Raw genomic sequence first — 17,054 nt, 5'->3', positions numbered from 1 at the left:
CTGTTTTCTTATAATCAGTGTGTGTGCATTAAAGCTGAGTGAGTTTCTGGGATCCAAACAGACTCTTACATCTTTCATCCAGCCACTGATGTTTCTGGATAGTGAGTCATGGGGAAAGCAAAAGAATTGTTAATGGATCTACGGAAAAAGGTAGTGGAACTGTATAACACAGGAAAGGGATTCAAAAAGATATCCAAGGAATTTGATAATGCTAGTCAGCAGTGTTCAAATTGTGATTAACAAATGGAAACTCAGGGGCTTTGTAAAAACAAAACCATGGTCAGGTAGACCAACAAAAATTTAGTCCACAACTGCCAGGAAAATTGTTCGGGATGCAAGGAAAAACCCAAAAATAACATCAGCTCAAATACTAAACTCTATGAAAACTAGTGGTGTGGCTGTTTCAAGATGCACATTAATAAGGCACTTGAAGAAAAATGGGCTGCACGGTCGAGTCGCCAGAAGAAAGCAATTACTGCGCAAATGCCACAAAGTATCTTGCCTACAATACGCAAAACAGCACAGACAAGCCTCAAAACTTCTGGAACAAAATAATTTGGAGTGATGAGACCAAAATTGAACTTTTTGACCACAACCATAAACGTTACATTTGGAGAGAGGTCAACAAGGACTAGGATGATAGAAATTCCATTCCTACTGTAAAGCACGGAGGTGGATCGCTGATGTTTTGGGGATGTGTGAGCTGCAAATGCACAGGAAACTTGGTCAAAGTGGAAGGAAAGATGAATGCAGAACGTTATCAGCAAATGCTGAAGGCAAATTTGCAATCATCAGCCCGGAAGCTGCACATGGGACGAACTTGGACATTTCAAAATGACAACGATACAAAGCACAAGGCCAAGTTGACCTGTCATTGGTTACAGCAGAACAAGGTGAAGGTTCTGGAGGGGCCATTTCAGTTTCCTGACCTCAATATCATTGAGCCACTCTGGGGAGATATCGAGCGTACAGTTCATGTTAGACAGCCCAGGAATTTACAGAAACTGGATGCTTTTTGCCAAGATTAGTGGGCTGCTTTACCATCTGAGAAAATAAAGAACCATATCCTCAACTACCACAAAAGACTTGAAGCGGTCATTGATGTTTGAGGGGGCAATACACGGTATTAAGCAATGGGGTATGTAAACTTTTGTTCAGGGTCATTTAGATGTTTTGATTTGTCATTATGATTTAAAAAGAGTAAAAAACAGTAGTTTGACAGTAAATGGCTTTACCCAACCACGAACCATGAGTGGAGAAAAAAGTTTTGGTGTTATCATTCATATTCTCTGAAAAAAGGCCAAGAAATCAAAAATTCTCTGGGATATGTAAACTTTACAACTGTATATGACCCTAAGAGCTTACACTCTATTGGAGAGAGAGGACTACGCTGACCATAAGAACTTACAATTTATAAGTGAGAGAGGACCCCACTGACCCTAACAGCTTGCATTCTACAGGAGAGAAAGGACTCAGCTGACCAAAAGTGCTTAATCTCTATAAGAGAGAGGACCTTGCTGACCATAAGAGCTTACACTCTATAAGAGAGCAAGGACTCCGCTGATCATAAGAACTTACACTCTGTATGAGAGAGGACTCCACTGACCCTATTAGCTTACATTCTACAGGAGAGAGAGGACTCAATTGTCCATAAGCGCTTAAACTCTATAAGAGAGAGGATTCCGTTTACCCTAAGAGCTTACACTCAACAGGAGAGAGGACCCAGCTGACTATAAGAGCTTACACTCTACAGCAGAGAGGAACCTTCTTACCATAAGAGCATACACTCAAAGGAGAGAGCGGACACGGGTGGAGATAAGAGTTTACATTCTTCATAATAGAGTGGACAGTGCTGATCATAAGAGCTTATACTCTAAAGGAGAAAGACTTACCCAGTGACTCTGGAGATGGAAGACGACTTTGCCATACAAAGTGTGCTTCCCTGGGAACCGCTTATCTGTAATGACCCAGGTTCTCATCACCACTGTACTGGGTATGATAATTTGCGAACTGCAAATCGAATCTCAAACTGTTCAAATGAAAACATTCATAAAACATGAAGTACAAGAGAGAATAGTAAATAATACTAGATGATAATACAAATACTGTAACGCATCGACAGAAGGTGCTGGTCTGTTGGATAAAGCAGCAGTATAGTAAGGTATATAACGGTATATATTAGTATTACAGCCATGAACAGAATAGATAGAGAAGGCAGACCAGGAAATGTTTGTATATTATTAAATACATGTTCAGAGACCCGGCGACTATAGGCAGAAACCCATGTACTCCAATATGGTTGGCTTTATTTCCAGTTTATTGTCTCCTGTTATTTATTAGCTTTGCTTATAAAGTGCCATTAATTGCACCATGCTGTACAGTTACAATCATCACAGTCCCCATTGGGGCTCACAATCTAGATTCCTATCACAATGTCTTTACAGTGTGGGATGAAACTGAAGAACCCAGGTCTCACGATACTGTAGTGATCTCGCGAGGAATAGGGACTGCTACATTATCGCGAGACTGCGACGTCATCAAAGATCTCGCAAGGCATTACTGGTAACGGAAGCATCGCTGAGGCCCAGGAAGGCTGCACGAGATGCCGGAAGGTGAATATAACCCAATTTTTTTATTTTTTATTCTATTTTTTACAGGGATATGGTACCCACAGCCTGGAGGAGAATCTCCTCTCCTCCACCCCCTGGGTACCATCCGCAAATGTAATTTTTGCATGGTGGGGACAGCCACATGCGAAAAGTAAGCAGAACAATGCATTCCTATGTGGGCGGAATCCCCGCAATTCCGCAAAATTAATGAGCATGCTGCGGATTTTTCCGCGATGCGATTCCGCCGCGGGAAAATCCGAAGCATTAGCACAGCATTGCAAAATCCCATAGGAATGCATGGGATGCTGTTTTTTTGCATTTTCGCAGCAAAAACACCGCCGCAAAAGCGCAAAAAAACTGCGACGTGTGAATGCAGCCTTACAGTGTGAAGTGCAGCTCTAGGGCACACACAGCTCTTCTAAGAGGTTATATATCTTCCACTGAATACAAATGCTGAATATCATGTAGATTTTATGAAATCAATAAATACTGTATTACAGGTCACTGCATTATTTACCCATCGTTCTAGGTCATGCTATACAACCCATGATTAACCACATTTACAGCACAAGGCTTGTCATTTTCATTTAGTTTGTAAGAGATGGTCACAGTATGAGGCTGTATAATAATCAGTAGGGGTCAGTGAGGTGTGGTGGGCATTGATCTGTGAGAAATTAGACCTATACATCTTTCATGCAGAGTCCAACACTGATTAAAAAAAAAAAATGAATACAAATATGAAAGTGTCATAAAGCACAGTTGTTACCTGTATGGTCTCTGCTTTTAATTCTGAACACATGAAATATGTTATTTATTTATTTTTGTATTAATTTTCTTACATAAAAAATACAGAAAATAACATTTCACCCTCCTTCTTGCCAAGGGAAAAAAAAACTATCCATGTTATCTGATGGGATGTCATTTTACTGTACCTCAATCATGTTCCCCATTAATTGTGCCGTCTTATTTTCAAAACTCCATACAGTTTTAGTGAACTTAGTAAACAACTAATCACAATCTTCTCACTTACCCAAATCTTCCTATTATCGCCCAGGAGGTTTGATCACCAAATACTTATTTAAATCATTGAAAACAAAGTGTGCACAGTTTTTCATTAAACCTTTGGAACCCCAGTGTTTTTTCATTAGGAAATGCTAAACTGATTTCCTAGTGATCCACCCACATATAGCCTTTACCTTTTCTTTCATTACTGCTAATTTCAATACGTCTACCGAAAAATGCTGATTAATCCAAGCTCATCATTCTTTTTAGAACATCAAAGTCTCATAACTAGTGTTGAGCGATACCGTTCGATACCCAAAAATATTGTATCGGATGGTATCGCCCGATACGAAAAAAATATCGGGTATCGCCGATTCCGATACCGGAAGTCCCATTCAAGTCAATGGGACTTCCGGTATCGGAATTAAAAAAAGCCCTTTATTTCCTTGTTGGCTAATTCTACATAATTGAAAACAAATAAGAATCATGTAGAATGTATTGTGGGAGGTGGAGGAGACATTAAAAGCATAGTGGTTTATTCAAATCACATGGCATAGCATTAATTCCAATTTTTTTTTTCAATACGTTCGGAGTTAAAAAGATATTGACTATGTTAACCTTTTTTATATTTTGTCAGATATGTATGTTTCACAACTTCCATGCTCTTCACCTTCTTTTGTACTTCTCCCACACTTTCTCCTTCATGTTCCGCAGCAGTAGCATTTTTTTCATCAACTTTTTCTTCACCTTATTCATCTTCTTCTTCTTCATCTTCTCCCCATTAATTTTTTTTTCCATTCTTCATTTTCTTCTTATTCAGCTATTATTAATTTTAATATGCTATTTCTTCATCTTCTTCCTATTCTTCTTTGTCTTCATTTTCTTATGGTGACAGGCATTCCTGTAGTACTTATCTATAAAAGTTATAAGATTACACCTTACGTTCTGCCTGTCACAAAAGATTTACAACAGGATTTGTCCGCGTTCAGTTTGGCCTGCAGCAGCAGGCATTTTCCAGGGGCACCACGAGGAGGAACGGACTCACCCCCATTTACTGCTTAGTCTTCTTCTGCTTATAATTTTGATTTCTTCTATGCTGATTTTTAGTCTTATGCTTAATGTTCTTCTGCTTTCTGTTCTTCTGCTTTAGCTTCTTCTGCTTCTTGTTCTTCTGTCTTTTGTTCTGTATCTTGGTGGTTGTCTTCATGTTCTTTGTCCTCTTGGTCTTATTATTTAGGGTCATATTTCTGGTCTTCTTTGGTGTGGTCTTCAGGGTCGTCATCATCAGGGTCGTCGTCATGGAGATCAATAAGGATTACCAAAGACAATTTCAAAAAGCTTGATCTTGGAAATGTAGCAGAAGGTACAAGAAGGCTGAGAAACTGGCGAGAACCAGCAGACAGTGCAGGCACCCGGATGGGTAGCAGAAGGAACAAGAGCCAATGGCACTACCGAGGACCAACTGACGGTGCTGGACCACGGTTACTAAGCAGAAGGTACCTGTGCTAAAAAGCACTACCAAGGACCAGCTGACGGTGCTGGACCTCGGATACCAAGATGGAGGCACCTAGGCCAAAGGCTCTGGCAAGAACTAGCAGACAGTGCTGGCACCCGGATGGGTAGCAGAAGGAACAAGAGCCAATGGCACTACCGAGGACCAGCTGACGGTGCTGGACCACGGTTACTAAGCAGAAGGTACCTGTGCTAAAAAGCACTACCAAGGACCAGCTGACGGTGCTGGACCTCGGATACCGAGATGGAGGCACCTAGGCCAAAGGCTGTGGCGAGAACCAGCAGACAGTGCTGGCACCCGGATGGGTAGCAGAAGGAACAAGAGCCAATGGCACTACCGAGGACCAACTGACGGTGCTGGACCACGGTTACTAAGCAGAAGGTACCTGTGCTAAAAAGCACTACCAAGGACCAGCTGACGGTGCTGGACCTCGGATACCGAGATGGAGGCACCTAGGCCAAAGGCTCTGGCGAGAACCAGCAGACAGTGCTGGCACCCGGATGGGTAGCAGAAGGAACAAGAGCCAATGGCACTACCGAGGACCAACTGACGGTGCTGGACCACGGTTACTAAGCAGAAGGTACCTGTGCTAAAAAGCACTACCAAGGACCAGCTGACGGTGCTGGACCTCGGATACCGAGATGGAGGCACCTAGGCCAAAGGCTCTGGCGAGAACCAGCAGACAGTGCTGGCACCCGGATGGGTAGCAGAAGGAACAAGAGCCAATGGCACTACCGAGGACCAACTGACGGTGCTGGACCACGGTTACTAAGCAGAAGGTACCTGTGCTAAAAAGCACTACCAAGGACCAGCTGACGGTGCTGGACCTCGGATACCGAGATGGAGGCACCTAGGCCAAAGGCTCTGGCGGGAACCAGCAGACAGTGCTGGAACCCAGGTGGGTAGCAGAAGGTACCCATTCAAAGCAAAGTAGCCAGGCCGCAAGCCGGCTGCAGTTACCGAAACCCACAGTCCTACAGGGGGTCCATGTCCCATTGGCACTACGGATCCAGCCTTCAGTGCCAGTTCCCGCAGCCCACAAAGGAGTCACCTAAACTGCAGGCACCGTAGAGTCGGCTAACCCGGCCGCAAGACGACAGGACAACGGATTGGTGGCATAGTGACCTTGACACTACCCGGAAACAGCAGGCGTGCTGGAACCAGGCTGGGCAACAGGGAGTACCCATGCCAAAGACACTGCCGAGAACCAGCTGACAGTGCTGGAACCCAGATGGGTAGCAAAAGCTACAAGAGCCAATGGCACTACCGAGGACCAACTGACGGTGCTGGACCACGGTTACTAAGCAGAAGGTACCTGTGCTAAAAAGCACTACCAAGGACCAGCTGACGGTGCTGGACTTCGGATACCGAGATGGAGGCACCTAGGCCAAAGGCTCGGGCGAGAACCAGCAGGCAGTGCTGGAACCCGGGTGGGTAGCAGAAGGTACCCATTCAAAGCAAAGTAGCCAGGCCGCAAGCCGGCCGCAGTTACCGAAACCCACAGTCCTACAGGGGGTCCATGTCCCATTGGCACTACGGATCCAGCCTTCAGCGCCAGTTCCCGCAGCCCACATAGGAGTCACCTAAACTGCAGGCACCATAGAGTCGGCTAACCCGGCCGCAAGACGACAGGACAACGGATTGGTGGCATAGTGACCTTGACACTACCCGGAAACAGCAGGCGTGCTGGAACCAGGCTGGGCAACAGGGAGTCCCCGTGCCAAAGACACTGCCGAGCACCAACTGGCGTTGTTGGAGCCCAGGGACAATCATGGTGTAGGCCGAGTCCTACTTGGTGGTAGTTTTAGATTGTTTGTAGGCTACAACAGACTGTCAACGTGCTCCAATTAGGCATCTGTCTCCACTCTGTTTCCAGGATTTCACGTGACCACCAACACCGCCAGTTTATGCGTACAGTAGCCATCTGCCCAATCCACACGTGTTCCTGTGTTACTGGGGTTCTGTAATGTCAGCAGATCCCCTGATGTTTGTCTGCCAATGTCTCCTGCTCTGTCCACATTCCCACCACTTGCAGTGGGAAGGTGGACAGCGCAGGAGACAGTGCCGGACACACATTGGGGGATCAGCTCACGTTACAGAACACCAGGAACACAGGAACAAGTGTGGAAAGCGTGGACGGCAACTGTGAGCAGGAACTGGCGGTGTTGGAGGTCAGGGGAAATACTAGAGACAGAGTGGAGACAGAGGCCAAATCAGAGGATGTTTAAATCTGAAGTAGTTACAATTTGGAGGCAGCAGCAGTTTGCCCTCCACACAGCAGGGGATCAGCTGACGTTACCGACCGCCACTTTCACATGAACGAGTGTGATTTTCTGTGTGGACAGCACTTCCGAGCACCAACTAGGGTTGTTGGAACCCAGAGACAATCATGGTGCAGGCTGAGGCCTACTAGGAGCCAGGTGTAAAGCTGAGGTATTTTGACTTTGGAGGGAGCAGGACACTTTGCCCTCCACACAGCAGGGGATCAGCTGACGTTACCGACCCCCACTTTCACATGAACGAGTGTGTTTTTCTGTGTGGACAGCACTTCCGAGCACCAACTAGCGTTGTTGGAGCCCAGGGAGAATTATGGTGTAGGCCGAGGCCTACTTGGTGGCAGTTTTAGATTGTTTGTAGGCTACAACAGACTGTCAACGTGCTCCAATTAGGCATCTGTCTCCACTCTGTTTCCAGGATTTCACGTGACCACCAACACCGCCAGTTTATGCGTACAGCAGCCGTCTGCCCAATCCACACGTGTTCCTGGGTTACTGGGGTTCTGTAATGTCAGCAGATCCCCTGATGTGTGTCTGCCACTGTCTCCTGCTCTGTCCACATTCCCACCGCTTGCAGTGGGAAGGTGGAAAGCGCAGGAGACAGTGGCGGACACATATTGGGGGATCTGCTGACGTTACAGAACCCCAGTAACACAGGAACACGTGTGGAATGCGTGGACGGCAACTGTGAGCAGGAACTGGCGGTGTTGGAGGTCAGGGGAAATACTAGAGACAGAGTGGAGACAGAGGCCAAATCAGAGAATGTTTAAATCTGAAGTAGTTACAATTTGGAGGCAGCAGCAGTTTGCCCTCCACACAGCAGGGGATCAGCTGACGTTACCGACCCCCACTTTCACATGAACGAGTGTGTTTTTCTGTGTGGACAGCACTTCCGAGCAACAACTGACGATGTTGGAGCCCAGGGATAGTCATTTTGTAGGCTGAGGCCTACTTGGAGGCAGTTTAAGATAAGACGTTGTTTGACTTTGGAGGGAGCAGGACACTTTGCCCTCCACACAGCAGGGGATCAGCTGACGTTACTGACCCCCACTTTCACATGAACGAGTGTGTTTTTCTGTGTGGACAGCACTTCCGAGCAACAACTGACGATGTTGGAGCCCAGGGATAGTCATTTTGTAGGCTGAGGCCTACTTGGAGGCAGTTTAAGATAAGACGTTGTTTGACTTTGGAGGGAGCAGGACACTTTGCCCTCCACACAGCAGGGGATCAGCTGACGTTACTGACCCCCACTTTCACATGAACGAGTGTGTTTTTCTGTGTGGACAGCACTTCCGAGCACCAACTAGCGTTGTTGGAGCCCAGGGAGAATTATGGTGTAGGCCGAGGCCTACTTGGTGGCAGTTTTAGATTGTTTGTAGGCTACAACAGACTGTCAACGTGCTCCAATTAGGCATCTGTCTCCACTCTGTCTCCAGGATTTCACGTGACCACCAACACCGCCAGTTTATGCGTACAGCAGCCGTCTGCCCAATGTCAGCAGATCCCCTGATGTTTGTCTGCCAATGTCTCCTGCTCTGTCCACATTCCCACCACTTGCAGTGGGAAGGTGGACAGCGCAGGAGACAGTGCCGGACACACATTGGGGGATCAGCTCACGTTACAGAACACCAGGAACACAGGAACAAGTGTGGAATGCATGGACGGCAACTGTGAGCAGGAACTGGCGGTGTTGGAGGTCAGGGGAAATACTAGAGACAGAGTGGAGACAGAGGCCAAATCAGAGGATGTTTAAATCTGAAGTATTTACAATTTGGAGGCAGCAGCAGTTTGCCCTCCACACAGCAGGGGATCAGCTGACGTTACCAAACCCCACTTTCACATGAACGAGTGTGTTTTTCTGTGTGGACAGCACTTCCGAGCACCAACTAGCGTTGTTGGAACCCAGGGACAATCAGGGTGCAGGCCGAGGCCTACTAGGAGCCAGGTGTAAAGCTGAGGTGTTTTGACTTTGGCGGGAGCAGGACACTTTGCCCTCCACACAGTAGGGGATCAGCCGACGTTACTGACCCCCACTTTCACATGAACGAGTGTGTTGTTCTGTGTGGACAGCACTTCCGAGCAACAACTGACGATGTTGGAGCCCAGGGATAGTCATTTTGTAGGCTGAGGCCAACTTGGAGGCAGTTTAAGATAAGACGTTGTTTGAATTTGGAGGCAGCAGCAGTTTGCCGTACACACAGCAGGGGATCAGCTGACGTTACCGAACCCCACTTACACATGAGCGAGTGTTTTGTCTGTGCGGACAGCACTTCTGAGCCCAACTGTCGGTGTCGGAGCCCAGGGAAAATCAGGTAGTAGGCCGAGGCCTACTTGGTGGCAGATTGCGATTGTTTCTAGACTACTACTAACTGTCAACGTACTCCAATTAGGCCTCTGTCTTCACTCTGTTTCGAGTATTTCCTCTGGCTTCCAACCACACCAGTTGCTGCTCTGAAATGCCGTCTGCACAACCCACACTTGTTCCTGTGTTACTGGGGTTCTGTAACACCAGCTTCTCCCTAGAGGTGAGTCAGGCAATGTCCCCTGCTCTGTCCACATTTTCACTACAAGTAGTGGGAATGTAGACAAAGCAGGAGACATTGCCGTGCTCACCTCTGGAGATGAGCAGATGTTACAGGACCCAGGTAACACAGGAACAAGTGTGGATTGGGCAGACGGCACTTGAGAGCAGAAACAGGCGGTGTTGTAGGCCGGAGGAAATACTCAAAACAGAGTGGAGACAGCGGGCAAATCAGAGAACATATTAAATCAGAGGTAGTCAGAAGTTGTAGGCAGCAGGAGAGTTTGCCGTACACACAGCAGGGGATCAGCTGACGTTACCGAACCCCACTTACACATGAGCGAGTGTTTTGTCTGTGTGCACAGCACTTCTGAGCAACAACGGGCGTTGCTGTTGCCCAGGAAATAAAGTTCAGGTCATAGAAACATGAACACAACAGGAGACCTGGATCCTGTTGCCAGCCAATTATTTATTCTGGAAGAGGACTGGCAAATTCAGGTGAGATCCAGGCCTTGTTCATTTTCACAAAAGTAAGCCGGTCAACATTATCGGCGGATAGTCGCGTGCGACAGTCTGTTACCACACCACCTGCAGCACTAAAGACACGTTCCGATAATACACTGGCAGCAGGGCAAGCCAGCACCTCCAATGCATACTGGCTAAGCTCTGGCCATGTATCCAGCTTAGAGACCCAATACTTGAATGGGGAAGAGCCGTCTGGGAGTACACTAACAGGGCAAGACAAGTAGTCTGTCACCATCTGACGGAAACGTTGCCTCCTGCTGACTGGAGCCGTCTGTGATGGTGTAGCCGTTTGTGGCGGTCCCACAAAACTTTTCCACATTTGGGCCATACTGGCCTTGCCTTGTCCTGCGGCACTGCCTCTGCTACCTCTTTGTGCAGAGCTTCCTCCACTGCCTCTACCCACATGGCTGCTTTGAAAAGCACTACCAGCAACACTTGCGGGGGGAATGGAGAACATGATGGCCTGCACAAGTGTTTCTTGGTACTCCCGCATTTTTCGCTCCCGGTTCAACTGTGGTATGAGGCTTTGTAAGTTGTCCCGGTAGCGAGGATCTAGGAGGGTGTACACCCAATAATCAGCCGTGTGGAGAATGTTGGCGATGCGGCGGTCATTTAACAAGCACTGCAGCATGAAATCAACCATGTGCTGCAGACTGCCAACTGGACCGGAAACGCTGTCCCCAGCTTCAGGCAGCATCTCTGCCTGCTCAGCATCACCCCACCCTCGCTGTACACACTGACTACTAGAGCCTTGTGTACCTCCCTCCTCTGGAGAGATGTGTTCCTCCTCCTCCATTGACTCCTCGTCATCCTCCTCACTAAGTGTCCCCTGCCTGGGCCTTTGTGTGGAAGCACGTTGCGCAGATTTGCCAGAAGCAGATGGCATTTCTGACTGCTCATCCTCGACCTCTTCAAAAACCTCCTCACTTAGTGCTTGTAAGGTTTTTTGAAGCAGACAGATGAGGGGGACAGTCATGCTGATTAGTGCATCATCTGCACTGGCCATCCGCGTGGAGTCATCGAAGGCACGCAAAACTTGGCAGATGTCCCTCATAGTGGCCCACTCAGTGATGGTGAAGTGTGTCCGGCGCACAGTGCGACTTGTTTGCGCCTGATGCAGCTGGTACTCCATTACTGCTGCCTGCTGCTCACACAACCACTCCAACATATGTAACGTTGAATTCCACCTGGTGGGGAGGTCACATATGATGCGATGTTCTGGCAGGCGGAATCGTCGTTGCAGAGATGCAATGCGCGATCTTGCCATGCTGGAACGCCGCAAGTGAGCACACTCTAGGCGAACCTTGTGCAGCAGTGCTTCAAGATCCGGATAGTCCCTCAGAAAGCTCTGCACAACCAAATTGAGCACGTGTGCCAGACATGGTATGTGAGTGAGGTTGCCCAGGCCCAGAGCTGCCACTAGATTTCGGCCATTGTCACTCACTACCAAACCTGGCTGGAGATTCGCTGGCACAAACCACACATCGCTCTCCTGCTTGATGGCATTCCAGAGCTCCTGTGCTGTGTGGCTCCGATTCCCCAAATAAATTAATTTAAGGATGGCCTGTTGACGTTTGGCCACACCTGTGCTCATATCTGGCCTAACAGGCTCACGCAGTGCTGATTCCGAGGAACTAGAGTAGGAGGAGGACTCAATATGTACAGACTGCATTCCTGCAATCCTTGGAGTTGGCAGAATACGTACAGAGCCACTCTCCAGATCTGTACCCGGCTCCACAACATTGACCCAATGGGCAGTGAGGGAAAGGTATCGTCCCTGTCCATGGCTACTGGTCCACGCATCGGTGGTCAGGTGGACCTTGCTACTGACGGCATTTAGTAGCGCATTTTTAATTTTTCCCTCCACATGCTTTTGCAGGGCAGGGACGGCTTGCCTGCTGAAATAAAAGCGGCTGGGCACATTGTATTGTGGAACTGCCAATGACATAAAGTTCCGGAAGGTGTCAGTCTCCACCAGCCTGAATGACAGCATCTCAAGGGCCAGTAGTTTGGCAATGCCGGCATTCAGAGCCAGTGCTCGGGGATGGTTTGCCGAGTATGGCCGCTTTTTCTCCCATGCCTGTGCTACCGATTGCTGGTGAGTGGCCTGGGAGTGTGCTGATGACTGCGAACGTGGTTCAGTGGGTGGAATTTCACTGGGTCTCTGGACAACAGTGGCAGTGGTTCTTCCATGGCGTTCCAGTGAGGAAGCCGAACCAGCTGTGTGTGAGCTGGAGGAAGAGGCCCCAACACGAGCTGAAGAGGTGGTAGGTGCTGCTGAAGGTTGGCCTACATCTTCAGTGTGTCTGTGTAACTCCACCTCGTGCTTGGTACGCACATGTTTCCACATATTTGTGGTATTGAGGTTGCTCACATCTTTCCCTCGTTTCACTTTCTGATGACACAGCTTGCATTTGACAAAGCAAATGTCATCTGCAACTGTGTCAAAAAAAGACCACGCACTGCAAGTCCTGGGAGCGCCCGTTTTGTGTTTTGGAAGAGGATTGCTCCTCACGGGTGCCAAAGTGGAGGCTACAGGCAACCAAGTCTGCCCCCGCCCTCTCCCTCCTCTTTTGGCCGTTCGGGGAATCTCTTCCTCAGAGCTGCTCCCACCACCTTCCTGTGGCTGACGCCATGATGGGTCAAGGACCTCATCATCTCCACTCCCCTCTTCAAGCACCGGCTGGTCCTGGGTTGTCTGGCCAGCACCGTACGCACCAGAAATTGGCAACTGAGTCTCATCATCATCAGATGAGCACTGAGGTGTGCTGACAATAGGCACTGGCCCACCCACCTCTTCAGATTCAGAAGGACAAAGCAGTTGCGCATCACTGCATACTCCCTCTTCTTCACGCTCTAGAATGCTGCTTGGCTGGCCACCTCTTTCCAAGCCAACAGATTCTGAGAACAGAAGTAAAGATTGAGATGGCTCCTGTCCAGGGCTCTCAGACTGCCTGGGCAATTTGGCAGGTGGTGAAGAGACAGATGTTGCTCTTCAGTGCTCTGGCCTTGGGAGGATGCGGAAGTCATTGAAGTGGATGCGTTAGCTGCCATCCATCCGACAATGGCTTCAATTTGTTCGTCAGGCAGCAGTGGTCCTACAAAGCTGCGCATGAAGGACTGTTGCCTGGTAAAAGTGGGGGATGCCGGGTCACTGGTGGCCGCAGCAGACACCGAATCCCCACGTCCTCTCCCTGCTGAATCCCCCCGTCCTCTCCCTGCTGAAACTCCACGGCCACGACCACGTGCCTTACTCCCTGCCTTCTTCATCTTGATAGACTGATAAAGATAGGCAGAAAAGTAAAAAAAGGGGTGGCTTAGTGTTCTTATTCCTGAACACCTGCTAACCAGTATAAGAAACACTAATTTGGCTAAGAGTGTGTGTACTACACTTTAATATGATCTAATGTGGCCTAGACAACTGTAAAGTGGAGTGTTTGGTGAACTTTATTTCCTTTTTTTTTTGGGGGGGGGAAGAAAAGGATGTGACCAAAGTTTGAAAGCTATAGTATCAAACTTTTTGGAGCGATTACAATGCAGGAAGCTAACCTACAATGCAATTGATGAGGCTCCAAAAAATAGGGTGATACTAGTCTGGCTGGCCCTGAAGGGCACAAGCCAGCAAAAAGGCTCCTCTATCTAATCCTATATAGTGTTTGCAACCAACCAATGACAATGGATGCGGTTGGAAGCACACTAATATAGGAGCAAAAATCTGGCTAAATTAGCTGCAAAAAAAGGACTATGTATGAGGCAGTGACGCACGCTGAGCGGACTACAGCTAGCGGTGGCTGTAGAACACACTGCAACGTGAGCTGCACTCACAGACAGGGAGACCTATCAGACAGCCAAAAACAGTGCAGAGAAATGGGCTATAGCACTGAAAGGATGCTGAAAGGCTCCGCTGTCCACTCCTTTAGTGTTTGCAACCAACGTATATGGATACGTATGGAAGCACACTATACAGGAGAAAAAAAAAGCAGCAATAAAAGAAAAATGTGTATGAGGCAGAGACACACGCTGGCCGGCCTACAAGCAGACGTGCCTGCAGGACACACTACACAGCGTGGGTCTGCACTCACACAGCCCTTGCAGACAGCTGTGAACACTGCTGCTAGGCAAAAGAAAGCTACAGTGGTGGTTTATGTAGCCTGGATAAAGCACAATATTGTTTTTAGAATCGCTATTTCTAACTGTCCCTCACAGTCTTCAACAGCAGCCTGTCCCTAACTGAATTCACAGCAGAGTGACCAGAAATGGCGGCTGCAGCGCTTTTTATAGTGCATCATGACATCATTTCAGCAGCCAATCACAGCCATGCCAGTAGTTAACATGCCTACATGCCTAACAGGATGTGCCCACACTTCTGAGGATCCCCATTGGCTGAATCAAATCGAGCGGGCTCCTAGCATTATGGGAACTTCCGATTCCGGTATTCGATATGAAAAAAGTATCGGAACTAAGTATCGGAATTCCGATACAGCTAATATCGGCCGATACCCGATACTTGCGGTATCGGAATGCTCAACACTACTCATAACTCAACCTAATTACATATTTGTGATACACTTTTTTTTTATACCCATCCTTCTTCATCCAAGAACTTTTCAATTTTTCCTTTTAATTAATCTTCTTTTACAATCCAACTATCTAATTGTTCCTATTTTTTAGTAATATGTATTTTACCACATATTGCCATACTTATTACCACTACAATGAATGACCCCCAATATTACCCATTCAATTTTCTGTAAATTTTTGCTGTCACGCATGCAAAATACAAATTGGAATTAGCCAAGTTTAGGAGACATGCTTTTCACACAAAACCTGTAGAAAAACATCTTACTTCCCTTTTCCCCTGCAATAAGTCAAAACTGTTTTGGTGCACATGCCAGGAAGTATACCTATTCTCATGCTCTGTAAGCTGCCATCCATTCTTTTTGAGTGGGAATGGCTCCTCTTTCATCAGGATTCTGCCTGCACTATAGGTGCTGTAATATTCCTCTCCTTCACTCCTCTGCATGCATTGTGCAAGAACCAAAATTGAAAGCCCACTTCTTTCTGATCCTTTTATAGAGTTCAAATGGGTATTCTTATTAAGTTGCTTTAATTAGCATGAAAATTAGCAAGTATGCATCTGACTTGCTTTTTATGTCTGCTGTCATTATCCTGCAATGATAGCTTTTGTCTTTCACAGTGTACAGCTGGTTTCCATGAAGCTTGACTATGAGTACTTGCCCAGATCCTGGCCAAGTGTGCGAAGTAAATACATTCTCCAAGAAAGGGGTTTAACGCTTAACATACCACTCAACTCTCTCCAGCCCATTGATTTCTATACAGCAGTTACCTGCTCACCTCCCCCTCCCTCTCAGCTCTTGAGAAACTGTTCTTATCAACCCTGAAGAATCAAAATCCCCAGCATCCTGCATCACGGCTTTCACTGTTCCAAGCCATGCACTTGTTCAAATACCCTGTATGTGTATGTACAGTACAGTGAATACAGTGTAGACTCAGAGCAAACCAATAACAGCTGAATGTGTTACAGCAGACCTTGTGCAGAGCTTTTTAGTTCTACTAATACTACAGCTCTGCTGGTCACCAGAACTGTCACTCAGAGAGGAGAACCCTCCCTCCAGAAACCAGGAAGGAAAAGCGATTGGGAAGCTGTGAGAAGCTTGAGAAGGACCCTTTAAGATCAATAGAGCAGAAGACAGACGCCTGTCTCCATTTCCTATATTCTTTCTCTGTGTCTCTCCTGTTAGAGATGAACAATAATTGCTATCATACAGTGGACAGCAATTTAGACAGACGGGAGTAACATTCTGGCTGGAATTTTAGAGCGCTCTTTCTGGAATAAGGTAGCATAGTTTGTAAATAAAGTGATTTTCAGATTGTCTACTTATCATACTATCTAACTACCAAAAGAGATCAAGTTTTCTAAGACTACAGAGGCTAATTAAACGTCTTCCAAAACGTATGTTCATCTGTTGGAATATGGTCATGAAATGTGACAGCTGCTCGCAGCCAAGGTGGTGCCTCAAACAAGGTCAAATGAGCTCATGAGTTTGGAAGCAAGACTTCCATGTCACTTGTGAGCTTACTTGGCCCTATAAGTGGGACACACTTTCAAGTTTTCAGATGCAGTATTTAAATCCAAAGCCAAGAAAATATGCAAGTATAAGATGTCTAAGTCTTTTCCCATTATAATCTGATCTAAAAACTGCATAAAGAAATATTAACATGGAAAAGCATCCTTAAGTTGTTCTATAATACTAAGTGCTTAGGCTTAAAGTCACCAAAATTCAAAACAAACAGCATAAATTTCTAGATAGAGGTCTTAGACCTGATAAGAATACTGCGCTTACTTTAAAAATCCATATCAGATGGGATATATAGTCTTTTAGTGACTTCCTCAGTGCTTCTCCTCTCTTCTGCTGAGATCTCACACTGGTCTGTACAAGCTGCAGCTGTAAGTCTGCCTGGGTAGGTGATGATTAAATATCTTTACACTCATGACATATTACATTCTACAGCTGGACTCCTAAAATGATAATCTTATTATCAGGATTATAAAGCCATACTGACATAGATATTCAAAGAAAGTGCAC

At 46.9% G+C, this 17,054-nt stretch overlaps 1 protein-coding gene across 3 annotated transcripts in view; it reads right to left on the bottom strand.

The window, feature by feature from the left end:
- VGLL1 (vestigial like family member 1) overlaps positions 1 to 17,054 on the bottom strand; it is a 56,108-nt gene that overhangs the window by 25,547 nt on the left and 13,507 nt on the right. The window lies entirely within an intron of this gene.

The sequence above is a fragment of the Dendrobates tinctorius genome, unplaced genomic scaffold, assembly GCF_039654945.1.
Source record: "Dendrobates tinctorius isolate UK_male_01 unplaced genomic scaffold, ASM3965494v1 ptg000133l, whole genome shotgun sequence".
NCBI lineage: Eukaryota > Metazoa > Chordata > Amphibia > Anura > Dendrobatidae > Dendrobates > Dendrobates tinctorius.
Note: the sequence above shows the minus strand (reverse complement) of the source record. Positions and strands in the feature narration are given on the sequence as shown.